This window comes from Petaurus breviceps, unplaced genomic scaffold (assembly GCF_028583685.1).
Source record: "Petaurus breviceps papuanus isolate PSGF00001 unplaced genomic scaffold, PetGlider_PUasm1.0 186, whole genome shotgun sequence".
Taxonomy (NCBI): domain Eukaryota; kingdom Metazoa; phylum Chordata; class Mammalia; order Diprotodontia; family Petauridae; genus Petaurus; species Petaurus breviceps.
The window spans coordinates 52,110,458-52,124,183 of record NW_027185798.1 but is presented as its reverse complement, the minus strand read 5'-3'; the positions used below and the strand labels follow the sequence as shown (position 1 = coordinate 52,124,183).

Here is a 13,726-nt window from a genome sequence, read left to right as displayed (position 1 = left end):
ATGGGGAGCAGCATGAAGACAATAAACAAGGAAAATAAGGCATTGGGATCTTTAGTACTGGGGCCCTGAGTTGCCTTGGCCATATATGTTCCTCACTTTTCCACCAATTTTATGCATATTTGTTGGAAAACATGCCACAAGTTTATGGGGAAGTGGAAGTTTTAGTGGTATTTTTCTTAAAATACAGTTGATAAATACCTCTAATTTGAGATAAATGTGTTTATTGACTGACAGCTGAAGTTAAGCTCGCTAAAGAAGACTCAAAACTCATACTTTTAGGGGTGTAGACTATAACTCTTTAGCTGGAAATCGGAGTACCTGTGAAAACACAGCATGTAAAACTGTGAGTGCCAAATTGAAGACTGGGTGGAGATGTTTAAAGAGAATGCTACACTCAAATGTTATATACATATTATCCAAGCTTTGAAAGATCCTACTAAGGTAGGTGGTTGTAGCACCAACGCAATATTGATAGTACCAACAATTACTATAAATATACCTTCATAGTGCTCAATAACAAAATATAACAGACTCGCCATATAGAAGACTGAAGCAAAACATTTATTCATACACCAGAAAACCAAATCCCCAAACCAGTGAGCCGATTTCATTATAGTAGCAAAGACGTTAATAAGCCACAACAAGCACAGAGAGCCATACCAGCCATTAGCCTACCCACAAACCAACATTTCTCACAAACCTATTTCCCTTGGGTGTGTCCTTTCCTCCTTCCAGTCTAGCTGTTCTGACTCCCAGCTTCTGGTGTGTTCTGCTCCACCCTTCAGCAAACTCCTCCCACCACAGACTCCATGTGATTACATTCAGCCTGTTAGGGGGCAGGGTATATCTTCAAAGCAGGAAAGGTATTCAAATTCCCTTAGGCTTGTTAAGCCACAGGGAAGATCTTTAAATTTCCATTACCATTACAGTGGTGCAGTGGATAGACTATTAGGCCTGAAGTCAGGAAGATTGGAGTTCAAATTTAGTTTGAGCACAGTACTAGCTGTATGACCTTGAACAAGTCACTTAACCCTATTTGCCTAAGTTCCCTCATCTATAAAATGATCTGGAGAAGGAAACAACAAGTCACAATAGTATCTTTACTAAGAAAACCCTAAATGTGGTCATGAAGTATAGGACAAGACTGAAACTACTGAAGAACAATTAAGTCCAGAGTATTAATGTGAAAAGTATATTTGCTGACTAAGAACCAGGTAACTTCAGAGAGACTCATTATATTGAAAACAGGATTTGAAAGTCTCTTCTCTTCTTTTCTTCTTCTTTTTTTTTAATTAAGCAAACTTTTATTGAAGCTTTAAGTCTTGTGGTACAGATTTTAAAAATAATTTTTGGTGATTAAAGTTCAACACCATGAATAGAGAAATTATGATAACAAAACTTTCCCTCTTCTTATCATACTAGATTAATTTACATTAGTATCCATTCAACATCTTTCACTTTTAATAAGTGACTTATTTTAAAAGAGGCTTATTTTGTACATTTTCCAACTAGTTAGAAACTTTTGTACGGAATGACTTGCAGTGAAGTTTCCCCATTCTAAATATCATATGCATTCTTATTACTTCCTTGTTTTTTGTAACTAAGTTCAGTATTGTTTCCACACACACACACACACACACACACACACACACACACACACACACACATATATATATGTAAGTCATTGTGTATTTCAAGGTAATGTAAGAGCTATTAAGTGTTAATAGAATTGATTGGATTAACTATTGAGACCAAATTAAAAGTGTTTTTAGTTTGGGGAAAGGAATGGTAGTGTGAGAGGTAACAAAGGGTTAAGTTTCTACAGAACTGTAAAAATTGCTGAACAGGACTACTGATAAAAAGTAACAGACAGAAGCCTTGGGGGAATTGAGTTCCCAGTTCCCAGAGAACTCCAAGAGAATACTAAAATGAAATAATGCAGAATGGAAGGAGCTGGCAGCAGCATGTGGATTTGACCAATCAGGAAACAGACAGTGGCCTTGGGTCACTCAGGCCCAGATAAGGATGTATCTAGGTTAGAATGAAGGAGGTTCAGTATCCTGAGGTTGTTACTGTGCTTGCATAATGGACCTCATGTATTATGTATGTTATCTAACAAATTAGAGCCTCATTAGTAATAATTAGGTTAATGTTTGGGAGGGGTGTGTAATCCTTGCTTATTTAACCCAGCTTTAGCTTCTGTATGGCGGCCTCCTCTCTCTCTTGATGCTGTCCCAGAGACTGGACCACCCGCTTCTCATGAGATTCTAATAAAACTTTCTACCTTCACTTTGAGAGGTCCCCAAGTAGTCAATTTTGGTTAAGGTCTTCATATCACATACACTTTTATATATTTATGTATTATATATATATATATGCATATATATATATACACACACATATAATATACATGCATTGCATATAATACACACATATGTGTGTGTTTTTTTAATCAAACTGCAAATCAATAAATATCATCAGATCTCTTGGGACACTGTTCAAGACCAAAATCCACTTGAATTTTGAATTTTTGGTCCTCAAAAACATCAAGCAAAAGTATCAGGTGCCACGTTACTTACAGATTTCAGAATTAGATTGACCACGTTGATAGATTTCTTCCTATATGAAGCTTTTAGTCAACATGCTTAAAAAGAAAGTCAAAAGTGTTCCAACCACTTGATTACTAACCAAGCAGATTTTTTTTTTAAGTTTAGAAACCCTAAAAAAAAATCTTTCATTTATAAATGTGGAAGAAACAAAATACCACTTCATCAAACCAGAAAGAGTCAAAAGAAAATTGCAAGGGGAAGAAGGAAATATAAAATTTAATTTTGCTGATATTATGGCAGCTAAAATTCCACAATTATTTGCTGAAAATTTCAACTCTTGAAAGTTTGCATCTTCTAGTCATCCATTAAATGATCATTTCCGAACTTGCATTTTTTATGAGTAGCATATTAATTCACTGTTCGGAAAACATAGACAGTTTTCATTTTTTGGAGTCATTTACTTGATGCCATCAAATCATGGTTCAATTTGAATCACCACATTAATTAAGAGGAACAACAGATGAAATGACAACACTATCAAATACAGCATAATGGTCTTATGTGTCACAATAACACAGGACTTTCAGTCACAGGATAAGGAGACATATTGATTCTGTTGGAACAACAAATTAGATTAATAGTAATTGTTTACTCACAAATAGGTTGAAATGGCTACTAAGGAAAATTTTATGATGAATGATCCATATATCCAGCATATCTTGTCTGATAAATCCCACATCCTTTACACTAAATCTCTTGATTAAATTTGTTGATTAAAAAAAAATTACTAAGTATTTGAAGGTCTATGACTATACATTTTGTCCTCTATTAACTGGAGTATGAAAATGGCACAGTTGAGAACTCTGCTAATGCATTCTAATCTTAAACAAAACATATTGGAGAAAGTCTTAGTGTCTCCCTTCCCTCTGACCTTGCCAATAATACATGAAAGAGACCACCAAATCCACCTTAACCTGAATTAAGATCTGAACCAAAGGTTTTGTGTCCCCCCCCTCCCCTAAAGGTAAAAGGCTATTTTTTTTTTTTTATGAGCAATCGGGGTTAAGTAACTTGCTCAAGGTTACACAGCCAGTTATTTCTGGGTGGGTGCTAATTGTCGGAGCCTGGATTCAATCCCCAGGTCATCCCAACACTGGAGCCGGTGCTCTTACTCGCTGAGGCACCTGGCTGCCCCTAAGCAATTGGGGTTAAGTAACTTGCTCAATGTTACATGGCCAGGTGTTTCTGGGTGGGTGCTAAGTGTCGGAGCCCGGATTAGATCCCCAAGTCTTCCCGACACTGGAGCTGTTGCTCTTACTCGCTGTGCTACCTGGCTGCCCAGGTAAAAGGCTAATGTTAAACTCAATGTAATAGTATATTGCTTATTTTATAAAGGGGGAGGGGAAATCACTGAACTTAAAGAACTAAAGATAGAGGGAACAAAAGTAGTGTTCTGTTACCCAAAATTCATATAATAAGCAAAATTATCATCTGTAGTAGTCAATTTTTTTAAGAAGGTAAAATTTCCAACTCCTCAGGTACAAAGAAACATTTGTGTTTATATAAAGAATTAGTTTATTTAGAATTAATAGAGAAAAATGAGGTCTAGAAATTGGAAGAAACTGCCCATAAAAATTATCTGGCAGCAATCTAACAGAAGAGTCCCAGATGATTTAGGCTGAAGCCAACACCTAATGAGGATGAAGGGGAATTTTTGATGATTCCTAGAGAAAAATGACACTGTACGAAATTCTAATTGAATTGTTTTTACAAGTATTGTAAAGTCTCATATAGTGAAAATGTTTTTTGTTTGTTTGTTTGTTTTCTCTACATGCCAAATGAGTGGCTTCAAATACCTAAACACAGAATAGAGCAGTAATGCAAGATATCTAACTCGATAAAATAATGCATAAAATTCAAAATGATTATACCATGATTACATCTGGGGCTTTCTGAAACTACAAGGTAGTGGGTATGGAAAGCATGGCCCCCTGTGTCATTAACCAGAAAACTGACACCACTTCCTATTTATGTTTTTTTTTTTTCCTTCAGTTTTTCTTAATCGGCTTTTTTGTTGCTGCTGATTCTTAGCATAACTGGTAAAAATGAAATTGTAACGATTCAACAAAGCAATCTGCTGATCAAGAAATTTAAACCCTTCAATATTTTGGGTCCAAAGGAAAAAAAACTGCAACATTTAGAACTCAAATTTATAAAGAGAGTGGTCACAAATTTTCTAGGCTTGACAATTTCCACTATTTTTCTGATCAGGTCATCGTAAAAAGAGCTGACCTATATTAAATTTCAAAGCTAACCTAAGAAAATTCTGATTCTGCAATTATGTGAATAGGCCAGTAAGTTCCATCTAATTTCATTTCATTCTTTGAATATCTAGAAGGTTTAAACATTGTAGCAGCAATGACAGAACCTGGTATCAGGTCACAAATTATACTCACACCGGTGATATCATTTGCAGTAACATCATATTTCATGTAGAACTGGTCCTTAAGTTCTGGGTCAAGCTCACTAATCAGAATTTCCAGTGTCTGATCTGGTGGATTATTAACCCCACTGTTGGAAAATCCAGAGGGTATCAGCAATTAATACACCCCACACAATATGCTGCTCCCTTTGGGAAACTTTCATTAATTCTTCCTGGAAATCCCTATGTGGGTACCCCTGGTGGAAAGTCTTCATGAAATTATTAGGAGAATAAAAGAAGCTTTGAATTGAGTCAGACCCTCCGTTTGCAGTAAGAAGGTGTCCACATGTCTTCAAAATGAAATGTCCCTTGGAGAAAACATGCTGTGGTCACTGAGTACATAAGCTACCTGGACCAATTCCCTATATGTGGATTTAGCAAGATTTTATGGGACCAAAAGTTTAGATGCAAGAAAACAGAGAACTGATCCAGTAAAAACCATTGCAGATTTATTAATGACAATAGTCTCTAATGGAACAAGGTACAATTGTGCCAGAAAAAGGAAGCATGTGAGCAGAAAAGAGGTACATCCATCATCACATGTGAGCCAGCACAATGTGCACACCACCAACTGACCTCTTAGGGCCATGGTGAAACGATTCATGGTCTAAGTACACCGTTCCTTCATAGGTTGACTCCAGTTTTCTACTAACCTGATCCCTGGAGATCTGGTGACCAGCATAAAGCAATAGCACAGCAAGAAATTATAGTTAAAGCTGTCTAGGTAAAGTAATGAGCACAACACTTAAGATATAACCCACATAATGCATATCAGATACTTATAGTGGAGGACAGGGTTGTTATCGAGGCTACTTTGGATCTGTTGGAAAAAAGCTTATATCCTATCTGTATAAGACGTCCAAAAGCATGATGCTTGCTTGGGACCCTCAGGGCCACATTTAACATTACCTCCAATTTCTCTCTTGCAACCAGACATATATATATATATATATATATATATATTTTTTTTTTTTTTTACATATATATATATATATAACCTAAGGCCATTGCCCAGCTGACCCTTTCCTTCTCAGGATCTCAGTTGATCAGTGTCCGAGTAGGAGGCAGAGGGGGAGAATCTGGGCTTAATTCACAGAGGCTGCTCCCCTCCCAGCCTTGGGCATTCCCTCCTGGGCCGCAGGAATGAGCCAGGTGGTCATGGTCCTCCACCGAGGGTACCTCTGACCACACACTACCAAGCCGTGGCCAGAGCAAGTGCCTGCCAGCGCATCAGCTACTCTGCTCACTCCGGATGCCTTTTTTAATTGGAGTAATTCTCAGAAAAGGAGGGAGGCCTAGTTCAAGGAAGTTTTGGACAAGGTGATTGTTAAACAACTTTCAATTCAGTAATATTGTGAATCTATGAGGAGATGGGGGGAAAAGACACAATTCACAATTTGATCAAAAAGGCTTTCAGATGCTGAATGTACTACAGGCATTTTTTTTGGATAGTGAGTATTTCTTAAAATAAGTTATAACAGTATTATGAAAAGGTCAATGGGATTCGTGTCCAAGGTCTGATTTCAGATAGATAGTCCTTGAAAGTTCCTCCCAGTTCTGAAATTCTATGATTCTGTAACACAATTGATTAATAGGCAGTTGATGCCAAACACAGTTAGCTATGGTCTTCTAAAAGAACTTGTTATTTTTTGTTGTTTTTTTGGTTTGTTTTTTAGAGGGGAGTTGCAACAATTTACATGGGCTATGTCTGCTCTTTATTTGTCAACTGCTAGTGCATCATACAGTGCATTTTCTTGATCCTTCTCTGACCTTTTTGGAAATTTGCAGCTCACAGTATATCTGTTTGTCTATAAAATTAGAAGTGGGAAAGCCAAAATTGACTATAAGAGATTCTCTTCTCTCCTTTCTCTCTCTCTCTCTCTCTCTCTCTCTCTCTCTGTCTCTCTCTCTCTCCATTTGACTGTGAGCTCCTAGAGAGAAGGGATTTTCTTTGTATATCCAGTGCCTCATATATGGTATATGCTCAATAAATGTTTGGTAATAATGTTATTTTTACTTTTAACCTAATCACTCATTGACAAATATTGCTTACCACCGTTTGGTATTTTGACATTAAAACAAAAAAAAGAAAAGGAATCAAGATACTTTTTCTTCCAGAGATTCATATCCCAATCTCATTTGAGAAGAAAATAGAGAGAATTCTGGAAAGATGGCAGAGTAGGTCAGAAAATTCCAAGTTCTCAAGATTTTACCTCACAAAAGAGTTTAAAAAAGGCCCTTAGGCAAACAAAGTGTGAGTGGAGATAAATAAGAAGAGGGGCATAATGGGGTCCTCCTGGGACAATTTGAAATCCAGAAGAAAAATCCCAGGAAAAGGATTGGTGTCTGTGTAGAGGAAACACTTCCATGCTAGGTTTCTTGTTTATTTTTATTTTAAAATTTATGTTTATTTTTAGTTTACATCATTCATTTACACAAGATTTTGAGTTACCAATTTTCTCCCCATCTTTCCCCTAGCCACCACCCCAAAAAAGTGATCCCACTGAATACCCCCTCTCCCAATCTGCTCTCTCCTTATCCTCCCTGATTTCCCTCTGACCTTCCAGTAGGGCAAGATGGATCCCTATGCCCCAGTGCTTGTATATCTTATTTCCTAGTTGCATGTAAAATATATAAATATATATCTTTTAAACATTTGATTTTACGACTTTGAATTCCAGATTCTTTCCCTTCATCCCTCCTCACCAACCCTTAGTGGGAAGATAGGCAATTCAAAATAGGTTGTATATGTATTTGTAATGTATGTGTAATTATTCAAAATATTTCCATAGTGGATATATTGTGAAAGACTGACTCTATTTCCCTCCATCCTATCCCACCCCCCACTTATTCTATTCTCCACTTTGACCCTGCCCTTTTCAAAAGAGAGTGCTTCAAACTCCACCCCCACCCCCACTCCCCCACCACCTGCCCTTCCCTCTCATCCCCTTCAACCCTATTCTCTGGTAGGGTGAATACCCTATTTAATGTCTATGTTATTCCCTCCCTAAGCCAAATTCAATGATAGTAAGGATGACTCATTCCCTTTTGCCTTCCTGTTCTTCCTCTCCATTGTAACAGTTTTCCCTTGCCTCTTCTATATGTGATAATTTACCCCATTCTGTCTCTCCCCATCTCCTCTCATTATATTCCTCTCTCACCTTTAATTTTCACCTTTTAAGTATCAAGCCTTACTATTCAATTGGTCCTGTGACCTCTGTCTATGTATACTTGTACACACATATACACATACACATGTAAGTATTCAGACACCCATATAACATCCTATATAGAGATATATATGTATATGTGTGTATGTGTATATATATATATATATATATATATATATATATATATATACATACATACACACACATTTATATTCCCTTCAACCTTTCTCATACTGAGAAAAGTTTCATAAGGTTAAATGATCATTTTTCCATGTAGGAATATAAATAGTTCATCTGTGATAAGTTCCTTATGATTTCTTTTCCTTTTTATATTTTCATGCTTCTCTTGCCTCCTGTATGTGAATGTCAAATTTTCTATTCAACTCTGGTTTTTTCGCCATGAATGCTTGAAAGTCTTCTATTTCATTGAATGACCATATTTTCCCGTGAAACATGATACTCAATTTTGCTGGGTAGGTGATTCTTGCTTTTAATCCCAGCTCCTTTGACCTCTAGAATATCATATTCCAAGCCTTTCGAACCCTCAGTGTAGAAGCTGCCAGAAGCTGTGTTATCCTGATTGTGTTTCCACAATATTCAAATTGTTTCTTCCTGGCTGCTTATAATATTTTCTACTTGATCTGGGAACTTGGAAACCTGGCTATATATTCCTAGGAGTTTTCTTTTTGGTATCTTTTTCAGGAGGTGATCAGTGGATTCTTTCCACCTCTATTTTGCCCTCTAGTTTGAAAACATCAGGGCAATTTTCCTTGAGAATTTCTTGAAGCATAATTTCTAGGTTCTTTTTTTGATCATGGTTTTCAGGTAATCCAATAATTTTTAAATTATCTCACCTGAATCTATTTTGATGGTCACTGGTTTTTCCAATGATATATTTCACATTGCCTTCTATGTTTTCATTTGTTTGGATCTGTTTAATAGTATCTTGATTTCTCATAAAGTCACTAGCTTCCATTTGCTCCAATCTAATTCTGAAGGAATGAATCACTTCAGTGAGCTTTTGAGATTCTTTTTCCATCTGGCAAATTTGAGTCTTTAAGGCATTATTCTCCTCATTGCCTTTTTGAGCCTCTTTTGCCATTTGAGTTAGTATATTTTTTAAGGAGTTATTTTCTTCAGTCAGGTTGTTGACTATCTTTTCATGATTTTCTTTCATCATTCTCATTTCTCTTCCCATTTTTTTCCTCCACTTCTCTTATTTGGTTTTCAAAATCCTTCTTAAGCTCCTTTATGCTTGTAAACAATTCATATTTTTCTAGGAACATTTTGGTGCAAGAGTTCTGACTTTGTTGTCTTCCTCCTCTTCTATGCTTTGATCCTTTTTGTCCCCAAAATAGGAGTCTAAAGTAGGATTGCTATGCTTGCTTTGCTTCCTTTGCTTGCTCATATTGTTTCTCAATTACTTGACTTTTGAGCTTTTTGCCACAGTAGAACTCTGCTTTCAGAGACTGGAGCTTTGTCCCAAACTTCTGTGCTTTTCTCAGCTGCTAGAGCTATTAGTTGGTTAACCTCTCTGAAGCCTCCACATGCTCTGGCTTACTGCCCCAGGACCTCCACCCAGGACAGGGATCCAAATCCAAGCAGGTTAAAGAAAGAGTGATTACCCCTCAGACTAGTAGCTTGGTCCCCCCATACAATCGGCAGGCCAGGAGCTCTGAAGCAGCCCCCAGCTGGATGGCCATGAGGCCTCAGCAGTTTCTTGCCCTGGGGACAGAGGCCAGATCTCACTCCTAGACTCCCTGTTCCCAAAGTCCACTGACCTTTTACTTTGTCTTTGTCATTTATGGGTTGATAATTCTGGAAATTGTCTGGAAATTGCCACAGCTGCTGGTGATCTATTCTCTGGATGTCCCTCTAGGGGTGGCTGGTAGGGCCATCCTGGGGCTAAAACCTCAGGCTCACACTGGGCTGGGCTCCCAGAGTGCTGTGCTAGCCCTTTCCTGCCGGCCTGCTGGGCTGTCTTCAGCAGGAGGTTAGTTTTATTCTGTCACCTTGTGGGTTCTGTAGCTCCAAAGTTTGTTTAGTGTCATTTTTTACATGAATTGGAGGAGGTAGAAGCAGGAGCCACACAGCGGTCCTGTTTCTACTCTACCATCTTGACTACACCCTGCTAGGTTTCTCTTCAATAGCCAGTTGCAGGCCTCTTAAACAACAGGCAAACCCTAGGGTTAGTTGGTTTCTGAGGCTGCTTCACCCCCAGTCACCAGAACTTTTACACCCAGGATTGTGAGGGGAGTTGGGTATCTGAGCCCAGGAAGACTGGGAGAACCTCTGCTTATCAGGAATGTGAGACCCAGCTGTGCTGCAAAGAGTTGCAGGGGCAAAAATGAACCAGCATAAGCCCAATGAATGCAGAAGCAGTAGAGCAGAAAGTCCCTGGCTGTGGGCACTTACAGGAGGCTGGAGGTTTGGCTGAACTGACGCTCTGGGGCAAGAGGCACCATTTCCCATACCCCAGGGCTAGGGATGACTAAAAATAATTAAGCTATTACCACAAAAAATGCACAGGCAGAGAAAGAATTCAATCATAGAAACATATTATGGGAATAGAGTTGACCAGGGTTCATCTTCATTAGAGGATATTGAAGTAAACAAATCCCCAAAGATTGTCAAATGGACACCTGACCAAAAAGAATTCATAGAAATCTTAAAAAATACTTCAAAAATCAAATGACAGAGATGGAGGAAAAACTAAAAAAGAAAATAAGAATAATGCAAGAAAAACAAGAAGGGTATGAGAGGAAAGTCAAACAATTAGAAAAGGAGATCCAAAATTTTAAGGAAGAAAATTACACTTGAAATTCAGAATCAGGCAAAGTGTACTCAGTGAAAGTATAAGAGATTAAGAAATGAATAAACAAAATATGAATAATGAAAAAATAGAAGAGGAAGTGAAATACCTTATAAGAAAGACAACAGATTTGGAGAATAGATCAAAAAGAAAAAATAAATAAAAGTAACTGGACTAACCTAAAGTTATGATCAAAAAAAGGATCTTGATAAAATAATATAAGAAATAATCAAAGAAAAATGTCCTGGAGCATTAAAACAAGGAGGGAAAAAACAGAAATAATAAAAAAAAATTACCAATCTCCACTTAAAAGATATTCTATGAGGAAAACTCAAAGAAATATCATAGTCAAATTTCAAAACCCCTGCTCAAGGCAAAAAAAACAAACAGCAAAAGCATCAAGATTAAAACAACTTAAATATGATGGTGCCACAATTAGAATTACACAAAACCTAGCAGCAAACACATTAAAGGACTGCGGGTCTTGGAAAACAACATATAGAAGAGCAAAAGACCTAGGGCTCTGGCCAAAAATATCATACCTTGTAAAGTTAATTATTATCTTGAAGGAAAAAATGGATATATGATAAACTCTCAGACTTTCAAGACTGTTTTAAAAAAAAATCCTGAACTTAATAGAAGATTCAGCATATAAGAATCAAGAGAAATATAAATTATATAACAAAGACTGATTATAATGGATCCATAAGGACAGACTTTACTTTTATATATGTAAAATATAAAATGCATGTCTAAGATTCATATTAATAATTGGGTAGTTTACAAGAAAGGTTGGGGTAAACCTGAGAATAAGAATTTTAAAAAGTAAAACTATTTAGGAACACCTTAAGGAGTAATTTTCTGAAATGCAAAAGGAAGAATTAACAGAAGAATTAGATGAGGCAGGAGGGCTGGTAGTTCTAGCAACCTATTTTCATCGGGAATGGGTTGAAGAGGAAACAATACAGATATATTTAGAAGAGTATAAAAGTCTTCTAAATTCAGAATAAATAAAGCATTAGGGGCATAGTGAGGTGGGAGAGGACAAGGGAGGGATTTTTAGAGGGGAGAGTGAGGGAATAGGTAAAAGGGGTGTTTAGATTTATGGAAATGGGAGGACAGGGGAGGGATCCTTGGAGGGGGTGGTAGGCTAGTTACAGGAAGGCAAGGTAGTGGGTAGAAATAAAGTAGAGGAGGCAGGAGGAATAGGATATACGAGATATAATCATACACACAAAAACAAAGATTAGGAGTAGAATAGCTTTGGGAAATTATTTGTCTCTATATATATTTGTATATGTCTGTGTATATATCTATAGCTATAGAGAAATACATCTAAACACTATTGTAGCCTTCTGGGGAGAAGTAGGAGGAAGGGAAAAAAAGAACAAAGTAAAAAAGTGCACAGAAGAGAAAATAAAACTCAAAAGGAAGCAAAGAAAATATGGATAATTCTCAACACGAGTATTATTTATCATATAGTTTTTCTTGAAATTAAAATTTATTTTTAGATATTTTGAATCCTCTCATGTTTTTTTTTCTTTGTTTTAAGTTCCAATATTTAAATTTATGTTTTTTTTCTTTTCTTTATTCTGTATAGAAGTTCTGGTGTTTGATTCTAAAATAAAATTTTGGGATAAAAAGAGAAGGAAATATAGAGTAAGAGAGAATGGATCCTTAAATTGAGTGATCCTCAAAAAAAGAGAGAATTGGATAGTATATAATACTCTAAACTTGAGGAATGAAATTTAAAAATTTTACTTCAATTAAGCTGGCATGGGGTATGAACTGTACTATTTTTTAAAATTGTTTAGCATTTTATTTTCCCCAATCACTTGTAGTAACAATTTTAACATTAATTTCTAAAACATTGGAGTTTCCAACTGTCTCTATTCCTCCATCCCCAACTACCTCATTGAGAAGGCAAGCAATTTGATATGTCATCTATCTGTAGTCATGCAAAACATATTTCCTATATGAGTAATGTTATGAAAGAAAACAGACAAAAGAGTCTTTTTCATTTTGGTTTGTTTCTTCTTCCTCATTGTTCATTCCCTTGGCTATAATTCATTCTTCTTTACAACTTGACTAATGTTTAATGTGAAGGTATATGTAGAACATATATCAGACTGCATGCTGCCATGCGAAGGAAGGGGGAAGAGAGGGAGAAAGAGAAAATCTGGAACTCAAAAACTTGTAGAACTGAATGTTGTAAACTAAAGCAAATAAATTTAAATAAAACATAAAAATAGAGTAAAAAAGAAAGCTTTACTCTGTATTCAGACACCATCAGGTCTTTCTCTGGGGATTGAAAGTATTTTTCATCATAAATTCTTCAGAGTTATCTTGGATTATTGTATTGTTGAGAATACCCAGGTCATTCACAGCTGATCATCTTATTACTTTGTACATAATATATTGCACTTTGCATCAGCACATACAAGTTGTTCCAGGTTTTTCTGAAAGCATCCTGATCATCATTTTTTATAGCATAATAGCATTTCATGACACTCACATAGCACAAATTTGTTCAGTCATTCCCCAATTGATGGGCATCCCCTCAATTTCTAATTCTTTGCCACCAGAAGCAAGCTGTTATAAATAATTTTATTCATAGAGGTCATTTTCCTTCTATTTTTTAAATCTTTTTTTTTTTTTTTTGTGATACACACCTTGCAGTAGCACTCTTGGGCCAATGCATATGCATCATCTT

General features: G+C 36.5%; 2 pseudogenes; both read right to left on the bottom strand.

The window, feature by feature from the left end:
* Positions 1 to 4,548: 4,548 nt before the first annotated feature.
* Positions 4,549 to 5,371, bottom strand: LOC138162260 (S-adenosylmethionine decarboxylase proenzyme pseudogene; annotated as a pseudogene).
* LOC138162259 (RING finger protein 145 pseudogene) lies at positions 5,324 to 5,964 on the bottom strand (annotated as a pseudogene).
* Positions 5,965 to 13,726: the final 7,762 nt, after the last annotated feature.